Source organism: Rhinopithecus roxellana, chromosome 15 (assembly GCF_007565055.1).
Source record: "Rhinopithecus roxellana isolate Shanxi Qingling chromosome 15, ASM756505v1, whole genome shotgun sequence".
Lineage (NCBI taxonomy): Eukaryota > Metazoa > Chordata > Mammalia > Primates > Cercopithecidae > Rhinopithecus > Rhinopithecus roxellana.
The window spans coordinates 96,815,480-96,832,213 of NC_044563.1; positions in this window are offsets into that span (position 1 = coordinate 96,815,480).

A 16,734-nucleotide genomic window follows, 5' to 3' on the forward strand; every position below is an offset into this window, starting at 1 on the left:
GAACAAGACACTGTTTCAAAAAAAAAACCCTACAATGGCTTACTCTTAAGATAAAATCTTAAAATGGCACTTAAGATTAAATCCAAACTTCATTTCACGATCTAAAAGCTCTGCCTATCTTTCCAACCCCACCTTATGCCAGTCTCCCCTCTTTTCACTATACTCTAGTAAATACTGATTGTCTTTCTTTTTTTTTTAGCCCAAAATGTTATCTGTTTCTTTTTTTCCATAAGTTATAGGGGTACAGGTAGTATTTAGTTATATGGGTAAGTTCTTTAGTGGTGATTTGTGAGATTCTGGTGCACCCATCACCTAAGCAGTATACACTGCACCATATGTGTAGTCTTTTATCCCTCATCCCCCTCTCATGCTTCCCCCCAAATCCCCAAAGCCGATTGTATCATTCTTATCCCTTTGTATCTTCATATTAATTATGAAGATAAATTATAATAATCTTCATAATTTAGCTCCCACATATCAGTGAGAACATATGATGTTTGGTTTTCCATTCCTGAGTTACTTCACTGAGAGTAATAGTCTCCAGTCTCATCCAGGTCACTGCAAACGCTGTTAATCCATTCCTTTTTATGGCTGAGTAGTATTACACACACACACACACACACACACACACACACACACACACACACACACCAGTTTCTTTATCCACTCATTGAGTGATGGGCATTTGGGTTGGTTCCATGATTTTGCAATTGTGAACTGTGCCGCTGTAAACATGCGAGTGCAAGTATGTTTTTCATATAATGGCTTCTTTCCCTCTGGGTAGATACCCAGTAGTGGGATTGCTGGATCGAATAAATGGTAGTTCTCCTTTTAGTCCTTTAAGGAATCTCCACACCATTTTCCATAGTGGCTGTACTAGTTTTACCTTCCCATCAGCACTGTAGAAGTGTTCCCTGTTCACCACATCCAAGCCAACATCTATTTTTTTTTTATTTTTTAATTATGGCCATTCTTGCAGGAGTGGTATCACATTGTGGTTTTGACTTGCATTTCCTTGATCATGAGTGATGTTGAGCATTTTTTCATATGTTTGTTGGTCATTTGTATATCTTTTTGAGAACTGTCTATTCATGTCCTTAGTTACTAGAACACACTAAGCTCTTTTCAGCCTCAAGGCCATTTCACATGCTGTTCCCTTTACCTAAACCACTTCCCCATTAATTACCTAGCTAGCTCCATCTTACTCTGAATAGCACTACCTTTTGAGGCAGACCCACACCATGCTGTCAGAGTCCCTTGTTTTTTCCTTATGGCACTTATTGTATTTTATAATCATTTTATGTAGTTGTCTTTTTGTTGTCTACCAAACTAGAATATAAACTCCATAAAGGCAGAGACTAATTAGTTCAATTATTTATACTGTTAATTGTTATATTTCCCATGCCTGGCACAATAAATAATAGCTCTCAATAAACACTTGTGAATGAATGAAAGCCAGGTGTGACTGATTCCAAACAAACATTCTCTCCACTATATCATGCTGCCACCTTAAAGGATCTTAGAAATCATCTAGCCAACTCTCTTGTTTTACAAATAAAAAACTGAAATCCAGAAAGACAAGTGATTAGCCCAAGGTGACACAGAATTAACTGACAGAGCCACAGTGACCCCAGACGTTCTGATTTCTGAATCAGATTTTTTCTTAGACAGCACATGGCCTTATGCTAATAGGTGCATCCAAACCATACCTAAGAAATCTTCTGCAAGTATGAGGTGGCCAAAAATATCAGAAAAAAATTTTAACAAGCGTTTATAAACTAATATAAAACTAGAAAAAAATACAATTATAACAGTAGTATAGAATGCATTAGATTACCAAAATCTTTTCCTAAATTGTTTTTAAAAGAAAAATTTGAGAATATAGACAAAATAGTCCTCTATTTTACATTATATAAATCATTTACTTCACAATATAAACAACATTTTATTTCATATGGATAATACATTCAGAATATGCCTGCTTAGAGAAATCATACATTTGCTGTTGTGGAAACAATAAATAAATAATAAAAAAATTTAAAAAATGAGAAATCATACTTTGTTCCTAAAAATTTAAGTTTTCTTAATAGCTAGTAACTCTAAAATTCATACAAGTATAAAATTTGCACAATGTTGAAACTAAACAAGAAACCAAGCAAAGTATCTAGAGTTAATAGATAAAAGATAAAAGAAGGAACAGCCAAACACAGGAATCCTACACTGCCTACTTCCAGAATTCAGTCACTGGTCTGCAAAACACTAAACCATGTACCAATTTACTCAATCCATGAAGCAATGCAGTCTACATTGTCACAACTACACTTTCCCAGCTGCTTCCACTCCTGAAGAACTCAAATCAGGTAGCTACTAAATCATCTCAAGTTGCTCCTGTCATGTGATGACCAATGGAGAAAACTGTGATCCAACTTTTCTTTGCCAAAAACGTTTTACTTCCCCACTGAGCACATGGTGTTCATACTCACGATTCTGCCCATGTGTGAATATCTTTTTTAATTTCCATAATAAAAAACTAGAAAAAATAACCTCCATCATGAACCACTTAATTGTTAAAAACATCTATGTCTCCATTTAACTCCTTCCTCATCTTCCAAAGAATTCTACATAATTTTTCAAAAGTATTAGAAATAATATAATACAAATATTTTACTTTTAGCATTGCAACACTATTTATTACTGCAAATGATAATTAGTTGAGCTATCTTATAGTTCAAATAGGTTTATGTAGACTATCCTAGTGAACAAGAAATTATGTACAGCATTGTTGTATGGAAAAAAAAAATCTGCTTCCATGGAACTTTTGTTTGATTTCCAACTTCCCTAAAATTACTAAACTTTCAAAGTTCTTTTCATACAATGTCATGTTGTTTTTCCCTCAGAAAAATTTCCCTCATAAGAAAGAGGTTATTATAAATACCTTTGTTATTTACCTACCAGTTGTTCCAAATGTTGTGTCTTTTAATTTTCATTAGGTCTTTTATGTCTACCAGATGTGTCTCTTGCTACTGCTCATTAGAATAAGCAAATTACCTCAGTATATACTGGACTTCTGTAGATTTCAAGGCTCTGATTTAAAAGTTGTCATTTGGAATCTGGCAAAACAGTCCTGTTGGAAAAGTTTCAAAAAATAAATTTCAGTACTTTGGAGCCCTTTCCTACTCTAGAAACTAAAAAATCCTGTGTCAAACATAGATTAATGACCCACTATTAGAGCATATTACAGTGGAATGTTACTAAAAGCATGAGTAAATCATGTTTACCTTGTACAGTATGGGACCTGCTCCCATTCTGTTATGGAAAGCCTAAACCTGCATTGTCCAACGGGATAGCCAATAGCCACACGGGGCTCTTGGGTGCTAGAAATGTGACTAGCCTTAATTGAGAAAGGCTGTAGTATAAAGTACACACCAGATTTTTTAAGAATATAATCTAAAATATCTCTCATTAGTAATTTTTATAATTATATATTGAAATAATACTATTTTTGATATATTGGGTTCTAATACATTAGAAACATGAATTCCACCTGTTGCTTTTCACCTTTTTTAGTATGACTACTAGAAATTTTTAAATTACATACGTGATTCGCATTTGTGACTCAGATTATATTTCTGTAGAATAGCACTGTCTTGCTATAATAAGATTTTTACAGTTAAGTTAGTTTTTGGTGTTTTATTTTCCCCAAAGAAATAGTTTATGATTAATGTGTTGTGGATAGCCCATAGGAAGCAAGGTCCTTAATGAAAACTTAAACTTTCAATGAGAATTAGAAAGAAAAAAAGAGGAGTGGGGAATAAAAGAGGAACAGAAACATTGTAGGAATAGATAATAAACATTAACTTCTTCTCTACTCAAAGCAAAAAGTACTATATATTCAAAAACATTGTAACAGCTAAATATGTTTATTATTATTAAAACACTGCTTAGCAAGGAAGTAAAAAACAGATAAAAACAATAGTTTAATGGTTTTGAAGTTTTACTTTTTTCCAACTACTCTCAGTTGAGGGAACAAAAATTAGCAAAAAAGAAAAAAAAATCAACTGCTTTTCCCTGTATCAAATGATAGGTAGTAAGAAATTCCGAAGTTCTAGTCTCCAAAGAATAGTACTATAATATTTTTTTAAATAAGCATAAGAGGCCAGGCATAGTGACTCATGCCTGCAATCCCAGCACTTTGGAAGGCCAAGGTGGGAGAATCAAGCATAGGCCAGGAGTTCAGGGACAGCCTAGCCAACATGGTGAAACCTCGTCTCTACTAAAAATACAAAAAATTATCCAGGCATGGTGGTGCATGCCTGTAATCCCAGCTACTTGGGAGGCTGAGGCCCAAGAATTGCTTCAGCCTGGGAAGCGGAGGTTGCAACAAACCGACATTGTGCCACTGCAGTCTAGCCTGGGTGACAGAGCAAGACTCTGTCTGAAAAAAAAAAAAAAAAAAATGCATTAGTAGTCAGGTGTGGTGGTATGCACCTATAGTCCCAGCTACTAGGGAGGCTGAGGCCAAAGGATCACTTGAGCTTAGGAGTTGGAGGCCAGCCTGTGCAACATAGAGAGAACCCATCTCTAAAACAAAACAAAAAAAGGCATTAGTAAAGCTGGTCAGTAACCATATATCGTTTTCTTCTGAGAAAGTTCACTTGCTTCATATTAGTGATCATTTCATTTCAATGGTTATAAAGGAACAGTTCAAATTTTATGGTCTGAGCATATGGGAGTATAAATTGGTACAAGCAGTTTGGAAAACCTTTTGGCATTATTATCTACTCCTAAGCATATTCTCAACAGTAACACATGCACATTTATATAAAAAATATATAAAAATGTTCATAGCAGCATCATTCATAATAAGTCAAAAACTGGAAACAACTCACATACCCATCGACAAATGAATTCATACAATGGCATACTATATAGAATAAAATGAACCAACCACTACTATAAAATAATAATGATTCTCATAAATATAACATTGTGTAAAGGAAGCTAGATATAAAAAATATACTGTATGATTCTATTTAAATAAAGCTCAAAAACAGAAAAAAAATTAATTTATGATCTTAAAAGTCAAGATAGTTACCTTTGAGGGGGTCATAGTAATTGAGAGGGAAGGAAGGAGTCAGTAGCACCGAAAATGTTTTATTTCTTTTTTTTTTTTTTTTATGTTTTATTTCTTGACCCAGGTAGTGGTTATATAGATATGTTCATTTTGTGATGAATGAGCTATATACGCTTATGATTTGTATACTTTTCTGTATGTCTATTATGTTTTCATCAAAATATAATTCAAAAAATAAAATCTATGGTTATACTAAAATTTCATTTTATATTATGAATATTTGAAATTAGGAATATTTTTGCTAAATTGTTTTTTAAATGTGGTTTTGTCCTTAAGATTACTTTCATATTTATTAAATTCATAAAATCACAGAGCATTACAGATGGAAGAAACTTAGAACAAACTAGTTTGACTCTGTGAGAAGTTAGGTGACTTGGCCAAGATGATATCAATATCAGTAATGAGACTAAAATGTAGAACTTTCATATTATATTACAGAACTTTTTAAGTTTTTAATTTCAGAGAATTAGACTCCATTAGAAAGAACTAGGATTTCTTCTGAAATCTTGATTTATAATGCTAAAAGAAAAAAATCTACAAATCACCAAATGTTATTCATTTTTCTATTTCTTTGATAATAAAACAATGAATAAATCATAAAACAAGGAAGGAAAATCATTCTTGGCTGTTTGGAGAGGAACTTTATAAGAACTGGTAACCTATGTCCTTTGCATATCTTTTTGAAACTTATTCTTCATGAAGACAGATATAGAACATTTGTGTTCAATTACTGTATTAAAAACAGAATAGTCTCACTACACACTACCTTCTTTCTCTTACTTTTTGCAGCTTGTTTGTAAACAAGTTTAGCAGTAGCACAATCAAGAAGTATTGATTCCTTCTAGAAATGCACCTACATTTGAGCTATTCACAATTCACAAAAATTCAAGGATATAACCACTTATTCTCCTCGTTTCCTTCACACTTTAAAATATGGCAACTCTTCCTCTTTGTGTGTTTTTTTTTTTTTTTTTTAAGCTTTTCTTCTGGCTCAGAAATGTAAAATAAGCTATGACAACATCCTTTATATCTGTTCTTTTCCTATTTTTCTTTTTTTTTTTCTTTTCCAACCATTTTGTTTTAGGGGAGGGAAAAGAAGGAGAGTTCTAAGAAAAGCTTTTTGTAACAGGTTCAAAAGTATAAAAGCCATTTCAAGCTCCAGACATTTGTAGCCTTTATTTCTTTAGTCCTTGAAAGGGCTTTTTAAATGTTAACAGCTAAGATAGGACTGCTTTCCTATACTGATGTTCCAGGCTTCATTTCCTTTGTAGTCTTGAGTTCTTCCCCATCCTCAATCCCCCAGTAACCTCCATGCAGGCTTCCTTTTCAAAACAAAACAAACAACAATTTTTTTAAAAAAATATTTCATTCCTCATGATACACATACAAGCAGACTTCTAAGATCCCGTACACAATGGACACCTCTAATGATTTAGAGAATTAAAATATTTTGCTTGAATTTCTTCCATATTTGGTGATTTAATGTGCCCATTTATGCTTTCATTTCTAAAATAATAACATGTCACCTGCAAAGTTATTACAGCTAAAGTAGCTAACAAGAAGCTTTGTTGACCCCCTCTTCAGGAATGCTGAAATTTAATTTTTAAAAAAATATCAGCCAAAACATGTTCATTTATGTATTTAAATTTTTTAAATCAGTATGTACATATGATCCTGGGTCAGAAATAAATTGCATATATGCCAAGAAACAAGTCTGAAACACTGTATTCCAAGGTCTTAATAGTGATTACTATTCCTGAGTGGTGAGATTATAAATGTTTTTATTTTTAAATTTTATTCTTGCTTCTGAATATATTTTAATTTATCTTCAGTGTACATGCATTGTTTGTGACAATGGAAAATATTACTCTTCATTTTAAAAAGAAATGCTGTTTTCTTATTTTTCAGCACATCATATAGGTACTTTTAAAACATCCACATATATAGGCTGGGTGTGGTGGCTCATGCCTGTAATCTCAGCACTCTGGGAAGTTAAGGTGGGTAGATTGTTTGAGCAGAGGAGTTAAAGACCAACCTGGGCAACATGGCGAAACCTTTCTTCTATTTTTAAAATTAAAAGAGAGAGAGAGAGAGAGAGAAATCCAAAGGTATACATTTATAATTAACTACTTATATTACACAGGCACATAATTTTAAAATATAATTTCTAAAATTGTAAAACTATAAGTCATATAAATATAAAAACAGCATGAGTCAAAATGTTAAGCGTCAAGGAGTTTACTTAACTGAGTAATTAATGAGGAAACCAGTAAATTAAAACCAATTCATTATAGAATTTGACTTACAGAAATTTGTATTCTCTACTGGATAAAGTCCATTTGCATTGCCAAGAATAAGAATAATTTACATTGTTATGGGCCAAAATCATTTGCATCCTTTTCAGATGTATAAAATTTCTCTTTTATCCCTACAGAGTTGTAAAATAGCCTACTCAATCAAAGATGATCAAAAGTACACACTCATTTAGAATCAAATAATCCCTGGAGAGTCCCTACACATTCAGCATTCCCCTGAAAGAAAACCCAGTTATCAGTTTTGCCTGCTTCCAAGTTTTTGACAAATTTTCTTGATATAATTTACTAATTAGTAAACATGCTTTCTTACGTATCACCTAGAAATGTTTAGTAAAGTTTTCTGTACCTTGATATAATCAAGGCATATCAGAGAATATTTGATAGTATAAACTAGGTTAGTATAAACTTTAGAAACCTCACACCAGGCCAGGTACAGTGGCTCACACCTGTAATGCCAACATTTTGGGAGGCCAAGGCTGGAGGATCACTTGAGTCCAGGAGTTCAAGGCTAGCCTGGGCAACATAGTGAGACCTCACCTCTACAAAAAATAAACAAAATTAGCCATGCAAGGTGGTATGGGCTTGTAGTCCAGCTACTAAGGAGGCTGAGGTGGGAGGATTGCTTGATCCCAGGAGGTAGAGGCTGCACCATGGCACCCCAGCCTGGGCAACAGAACAAAACTGTCTCAAAAAACAAAACAAACAAACAAACAAACAAAAACACTTTATACTAGTTTAAATCATGGAACATTAGTAAATTATAAAAACATAATGAAATACTGATATATGAAATAGGAAATACTGCATATGAGTAATTTTTATGTATGCAATATAAAAACATAATCACAAACAAAATATCCATGAGGAAACAAGCTGTCAAACAAAATACGATCAGCTTTGAGTTTTCCTATCAGCAACTTTTCGAAGTTGAGAAAATTTTAAGGGATAAAACCTTAAAACTGGGCCGGGCGCGGTGGCTCAAGCCTGTAATCCCAGCACTTTGGGAGGCCGAGACGGGCGGATCACGAGGTCAGGAGATCAAGACCATTCTGGCTAACACGGTGAAACCCCGTCTCTACTAAAAAATACAAAAAACGAGCCGGGCGTGGTGGCGGGCGCCTGTAGTCCCAGCTACTCGGGAGGCTGAGGCAGGAGAATGGCGTAAACCCGGGAGGCGCAGCTTGCAGTGAGCTGAGATCCGGCCACTGCACTCCAGCCTGGACGACAGAGCAAGACTCCCGCCTCAAAAAAAAAAATCTTAAAACTAAGAAAAGTCCAGTAACATCTTCCTGGTGAACCACAAAGGGACTATACTGAGGAGACCCCCAACTCAAAGTAAATAGACTGTAGCACCAATTGGCCAACTTTAGGTAAGTGGTGGGGTACATTTTACCCAGGTGAGGGACGGGGTTGGGCCTGGGGCCCAACTTAGGACAATCTCTCCTAAGATAGAGAAGGTTAAAGGCCCTTTTAATAAAAGGCAAGGACACTTGATTAAACTTAGGTTCAAGGCCCAACTTAGGAAGCTTAGAGTCCTTCCTAAGATTTAGGGTGTTAGAGGTCCCACTTAGAAAAGTCTATCTTGGCTAAAAATGGATTTGGCACTATGGGACGCTAACCACTATTCTCTTTGGATTAATCTGCCTTGCACTCTTTGCTGATGGCTATGGGTGACAGGATTAGGTATATACAAGATCATGGGACATGAGGAACTTTTTTTCTTCCCCAAGGGGGAAACTTGAGAGCTGATGGGTCTGCTGGAAAAGATCCCTTCACAACTGACAAGCAGCCGCCTGAAATTTGATTCAGTGTCACTGCAATGAGTGGGTCTTTCTCTAGCCTCCCTGAGCTCTCTACCTTCCCTGTTCCATGCAGGCAATGCTTCTCTCTCTCTCTCTTTCCTACCAGCCGTGTGAAGAATTGCCTGCTTCCCCTTCGCCTTTCACCATGATTGTAAGTTTCCTGAGGTCTCCCCAGCCATGCCTCTTGTATAGCCTGCAGAACTGTGAGTCAATTAAACCCATTTTCTTCATTAATTACGCACTTTTAAGTAATTCTTTATAGCACTGTGATAATGGAATAATATATAAAATTGCACAAATGGAACAGAATAGAGCCCAGAAATAAGGCTGCACATCTACAACCATCTGATCTTTGACATAGCTGACAAAAACAAGCAATGGGGAAAAGACTCCCTATTCAATAAATGGTGCTGGGATAACTGGTTAGTCATATGCAGAAGATGGAAGCTGGACCCCTTCCTTACACAAAAATCAACTTAAGATGGATAAAAGACTTAAATATAAAACCAACAACTATAAAAACCCCGAAAGACAACCTAGGCAATACCATCCTGGACATAAGAACAGGTAAAGATTTCATGACAAAGCCACCAAAAGCAATCACGACAAAAGTAAAAATTAATAAACTTAAGAAATTCCACACTGCAAAAAAACACTATATCAATAGAATAAATGGACAACCTACAGAATGGGAGAACGTATTTGCAAACTATGCATCTGACAAAGGTCTAATATCTAGCATCTACAAGAAACCTAAACAATTTAAACAAATTTACAAGATAGAAACAAACAACCCCATTAAAAAGGGCAATGGGCAGGGTGCAGTGGCTCATACCTGTAATCCCAGCACTTGGGAGGCCAAGGAAGGAGGATCGTTTGATGTCAGGAGTTCAAGAGCAGCCTGGCCAACATGGTGAGACCCTGTCTCTACAAAAATACAAAAATTAGCTGGGTGTGGTAGCACGTGCCTTTAATCCCAGCTACTTGGGAGGCTGAGACAGAAGAATCACTTGAACCCAGGAGGCAGAGGCTGCAGTGAGCCAAGATCATACCACTGCACTCCAGCCTGTATGACAAAGTGAAACTTTGTCTCAAAAAAAAAAAAAAAAAAGGCAAAGGACATGAAATGACACTTCTCAAAAGAAAACATACATGCAGCCAATGAGCATATGGAAAAAAGCTCAATGTCACTATCATTAGAGAAATGCACATCAAAACCACAATGAGATACCATCTCACACCAGTCAAAATGGCTCTTACTAAAAAGTAAAAAACAATAGATGCTGGCACAGTTGCAGAGAAAAGGGAACACCTATATACTATTGGTGGGAGTGTAACTTAGTTCAACCATTGTGGAAAGCAGTATGGCAATTCCTCAAAGAGCTAAAAGGAGAACTACCATTCAATCCAGGAATCCCATTACTGGGTATATACCCAAAGGAATATAAATCACTCTACCATAAGACACATGCACACAAATGTTCATTGCAGCACTCTTCACAGTAGCAAAGACATGGAATCAACCTAATTGTCCATCAATTATAGATTGGATAAAGAAAATATAGTACATAGACACCATGGAATAGTATGCCGTCATAAAAAAGGATGAGATCATGTCTTTTGCGGGAATATGGATAGAGCTGGAGGCCATTATCCTTAGCAAACTAACGCGGGAACAGAAAACCAAATACCACATGTTCTCACCTATAAGAAGCATCTAAATGATAAGAACCTATGAATACAAAGAAGGAAACAACAGACATTGGGGGCTTCTTGAGGGGGGAAGGTGGGAGGAGCAAATGGAACGGAGAAGATAACTATTGGATACTGGGTTTAATACCTAGGTGATGAGATAATATATGCAACAAACTTCTGTGGCATGTGTTTACCTATGTAACAAACCTTCACATGTACCCCCAAACCTAAAATGAAAGTTAAAAAGAAAAAAAAAACTGAGAAAAGTCCATCTACAGCAAGGCGCAATAGCTCACACCTGTAATCCTAGCACTTTGGGAAGCTGAGGCGGGCAGATCACTTGAGGCCAGGAGTTGGACACCAGCCTGGCCAACATGGTGAAGCCCCATCTCCACTAAAAATACAAAAATTAGCCCGGCATGGTGGTGGGGGCCTGTGATCCCAGCTACTTGAACCCGGGAGGCAGAAGTTGCAGTGAGTCAAGACTGAGCCACTGCATTCCAGCCTGGGTAACAGAGAGAGACTCCAACTCAAAAAATAAAAAAGAAAGAAAAGTCCATCCACTCAATTTTTCCCCTTTCCCCTCTCAACTAAGAAATGATTGCCGTTATTTGAATTTTACAATGGAACAACTAAATCCAAATCACAGAAGCATAGTCTGATGAAGAAACTTGAGGCCCAAATAATTTCTGTGACTCTCTGAAGTCTCAAAAACCACTGATTCAACAATACTAGTTTGTATACAAATTATAATTCACATTTGTACTATATTACATAAAACTGGGCCTTAAACGTAAAAGTAATTTTTAAATTACTGAATACAATAACTAATTAGTTAATTGATACACACAAGCACATTGAGGGAATACTTGGATTTTTAGACTATTGTCTTGAAAGAGAATAAATCTCCTTTCTTGGAGGTAAGCATCCCAAATTTGAAGAAAATTGATTATTTGCAATTTTTCACTCAATAAACATGTATACCATGTGTGAATTAACTCTGTGTAGCAGCATAACATAGTGATTAAGAGCATAAACACTTAGAGCCAGACTAGGCCATCAGCTCTACTAATTCAGCTCTGCCTCAGTTTCCTGATCTGTAAAACGGATAATAATAGTACGTAACAAATGTAAAGCATATGTAAGGAACAAACTGGGCACAAAGTAAGCATTACCAACATGTTTGTCAAGTTTGTGGTTCCAAAAAATGTGGTCTTCATTCAGAATGACTGTAGGCTTTAAAAAAAAAAAAAAAAAAAAAAAAAAAACAAAGAGGGACAATAAAATGTGGTCCTCAGACCAGCAGCATCAACATCTGAGAATTTGTTAGAAATGTAAATTTTGGGACTCATCAGAGACCTACTAAATCAGAAACTCTGGGGTAGGGCTCAGCAATCTAAGCTTAAACAAAACATCTATCAGTTGATTCCAATGCCCATTAACGTTTGGGAACCATTGCTGCAAATTAATAGGATTTTATCTCTTCCTCTCTAGACTTTAGTGCATGTGTGTGTATATATATTCATTAGTATACTTGGTGTTTTGCCCATCTCATCTTTTGTCATAAAACTACTGAAATAGTTTCAACACTGAAGGTAACTTCACACCCATTAGGATGGTTATAATAAAAAAGATGATGACAAATGTTGGCAATGACGTGGAGAAATTGAACTCTTTATACACTGTTGATGGGAATGTAAAACAGTACAGCCACTTTGGAAAGCAGTCTGACAGTTCCTCAAAAGGTTAAATATAGAGTAACCATATGATCCAGCAATTCCACTCCTAGACATATATTCACAAGAATTGGAAACAAAGTCATACAAAAATCTCTTCTACACAAATGTTCATTGCAGCATTATTCATAATAGCAAAAAAGTGGAAACAACCCAAATGCCTATCAACTGATGAATGGACAAACCAAATACAGTATATCCATAAAATGGAATCTGATTCAGCCAAAAAAGGAATGAAGTACTGATACATTCAACAATATGGGTGAACCTTAAAAACATGCCAAGTGGCTGGGCACAGTGACTCATGCCTATAATCCCAACACTTTGGAAGGCCAAAGCAGGTGGATCCCTTGAACCCAGGAGTTAGAGATCAGTGTGGACAACATGGTGAAACCTTTTCTCTACAAAAAAAATACAAAAATTAGCTGGGTGTGGTGGTGCACACCTATAGTCCCAGCTACTGAGGAGGCTGAGACAGAGGTTGCAGTGAACAGAGATCGTGCCACTGCACTCCAGCCTGAATGACAGAGTGAGACCCTGTCTTAAAAAAAGAAAAAAAAAATGCTAAGTGAAACGAACCAGTCACGAAAGACCACATATTGTATGATTCCATTTATATGAAATGGCTACAAGAGGCAAATATAGAGAGAAAGCAAGTAGATTAGTGGTTGCCTGGGGTTGGGGGAGATGAGAGGAAAACAAGGAGGAGGGATGGCTAACAGGTGCAGAGTTTCTTTTTTTCCTCTCTATATTTTTCCTCATTTGGATGAAGAAAGAAAAATTCAGTTAGCTAAGGATTGAAGTCAACTAAATTTCAATTAATTGAAATGTTAGGAAAATTAAGTGTTTTTTATTTATACATGTTATAGTATTACTAATAGATGAATTTTTTTAAAAATTAGAATTTTTAGCACATCCTTAGAATAACTTCTTGTTCTGTATTAATTTTAGATTTTTGAAACATGAATATTAAATATAAAGTTAATTGTTTTAAATTTTTTAGTTAATGACCACCAAAAACAATACCTCCCTTCCTATTTGAACTGTCTTAAAATTCAGAGTTAAATTTAAACTTCAGCTGGGAAAAGGTCTATTTCAGGTTCTTCTAATATCTACCTCAGGTATAAAATTTCTTTTGAGGGTGATAAAAATGTTGTAAAATCAATAGTGATGGCTGGGCATGGTGGCTCATGCCTATAATCCCAGTACTTTGGGAGGCCAAGGCGGGAGGATTACTTGAGGTCAGGAGTTCAAGACCAGTCTGGCCAACATGCTGAAACCCCGTCTGTACTAAAAATACAAAAATCAGCTGGGCGTGGTAGTACACGCCTGTAATCCCAGCTACCCAGCTACAAGGAGGCTGGGGCACAAGAATCACTTGAACCCGGGAGGCAGAGGTTGCAGTGAGCTAAGATTATGCCACTGCACTCCAGCCTGGGTGACAGAGTGAGACTCTGTCTCAAAAATAAATAAATAAATAAATACAATCAATAGTGATGGTTGCACAGCTCTGTGACTACATTAAAAAACATGTAATTGTATACTTTCAATAGGTGAATTATATAGTATGTAAATTATACCAAAAATAAAAGTTATTATTTAAAAAGCTTAAAGGCATATGCTAAGATATTATTATTGATGGAAAATACATGTGATATAACAATTTATGCAATAACAATAATCTATATTTAAAACTCTAAATTGTATTATCCTGGAAGTCAGGGAGGGAAGAACAGGGCAAAAGTAAAGGTTCCAAATTATTCACAAATATAGTGACTGATGAGACACTCAGATATTGCTTTACTCTTGATTAGAGCAAAAATTAAAATATAACCATTGAAAACAAAGTATTAAGACCAAAATGTAATATTCTCAAAATCACTAGAATAAAGAGACCAGAAGGAATTATGCTTAGATGTTAACTGTGGCAACCTCAGAACTATGGCATTACTAAGTGATTTTATTTCCTTTTCATATTTTTATTTTCCATGTCTTTTCCAATAAATTATTTTATTTTTGTGTGAGTCTGCTTATCTTTGTGACCCTGACTTTTCTAAAATCCAATTTTACTTACTTGTGTATTCACTTACGGTTAAATTTTTAGTTAATATATTCAGATAATTCAAAGTTCAAAAGACAGAAAAAGCATAGTGAAAAATCTCCTTGCTACCAGTACACCTAGCCCCCACCTACCACTACTCCAACCATGGAGTCTAAAACTGTGATCAGTTTCTTGGATATTTTTGGGGAAATATGTCATGAATATACATTGATTATTTTAATACAGACACAAGTTAATATATCTACTTCATTTTATTTGCTATACTCACCTTGCTTTTTTTTTTTTTTTTTTGAGACGGAGTCTCGCTCTGTCGCCCAGGCTGGAGTGCAGTGGCCGGATCTCAGCTCACTGCAAGCTCTGCCTCCCGGGTTCACGCCATTCTCCTGCCTCAGCCTCCTGAGCAGCTGGGACCACAGGTGCCCGCCACCTCGCCCGGCTAGTTTTTTGTATTTTTTAGTAGAGACGGGTTTTCACCATGTTAGCCAGGATGGTCTCAATCTCCTGACCTCGTGATCCACCCGTCTCGGCCTCCCAGAGTCCTGGGATTACAGGCTTGAGCCACCGCTCCCGGCCGCTTTTTTTTTTTTTTTTCTGGAGACTGCCCCATATCAGTACCTACAGAGCTTCATCTTTCTTTTCAATGGCTACATAGTATTCCACTGTGTGGATGTAACATAATATAACATAATTTATTTAGCCAGTCTCATGCTGACATAATACTTTTTTTTTTTTTTTTTTTTGAGACGGAATCTTGGAATCTCGCTGTGCTGACCAGGCTAGAACGCAAGGGTGTGATCTTAGCTCACAGAAGCCTTGACCTCCCAGGATCAGGCAATTTTTGTGCCTCAGCCTCCTGAGCAACTGGGACTGTAGGTGCACGCCACAACACCCAGCAATTTTTATTTTATTTTATTTTTTTTTTTTTTTTGTATTTTTAGTAGAGATGAGGTTTTACCATCTTTCCCAGGCTAGTCTCGTATTCCTTACCTCAAGGAATCTGCCAACCTCAGCCTCCCAAAGTGCTGGGATTACAGACATGAGACACCGTGCCCAGCGCCATATTACTTTTATAACTGACAAGAACAACACAGGAATGTTAGGGGAAATTTTATCCAGTTTTCTTTTTTAATTTTTTTCAACTTCATATGCTCTGGATCAGTGTTTATTATTTGAATTTTCTTTTTTAAAAAGGATTATTACCCACTAATTTAAACTCATAGCTTCTTTTTGACAATACTAATTGGAATATTGCTGCTTTATGTATATATAGACTTTATGGCCAGAACAGAAGATATACATCTGGGTGGAGACCACCTCAGCACCGCAAAGCCACTATAGCCAGACTGCCTCTCTAGATTCCTCTACTCTCGGCAGGGCATTTGTGAAAGAAAGGCAGCAGCCCCAGTCAGGGGCTTATAGATAAAATTCCTATCTCCCTGGGACAGAAAACCTGGGGAAAGGGGCGTCTGTGGGCGCAGCTGCAGCAGACTTAAAGCTGCAGCAGACTTAAATGTTCCTGCCTGCTGGCTCTGAGGAGAGCAGCAGATCTCCCAGCATAGGACTCGAGCCCTGCTAAGGGACAGATTGCCTCCTCAAGTGGGTCCCTGACCCCAGTGCCTCTTGACCGGGAGACAGCTCCTAGCAGGGATCAACAGACACCCCACACAGGAGAGCTCTGACTGGCATCTGGCAGGTGCCCCTCGAGGATGAAGCTTCCAGAGGAAGGATCATGCAGAAGTCTTTGCTGTTCTGCAGCCTCTGCTGGTGATAGCCAGGCAAACAGGGTCTGGAGTGGACCGCCAACAAATACCAGCAAACCTGTAGCAGAGGGGCCTGACTGTTAGAAGGAAAACTAACAAACAGAAAGGAATAGCATCAACATCAACAGAAATGACTTCCACACAGAAACCCCATCCAAAGGTCACCAACATCAAAGACAAAAGGTAGACAAATCCACAAAGATGAGGAAAAACCAGTGCAAAAATGCTGA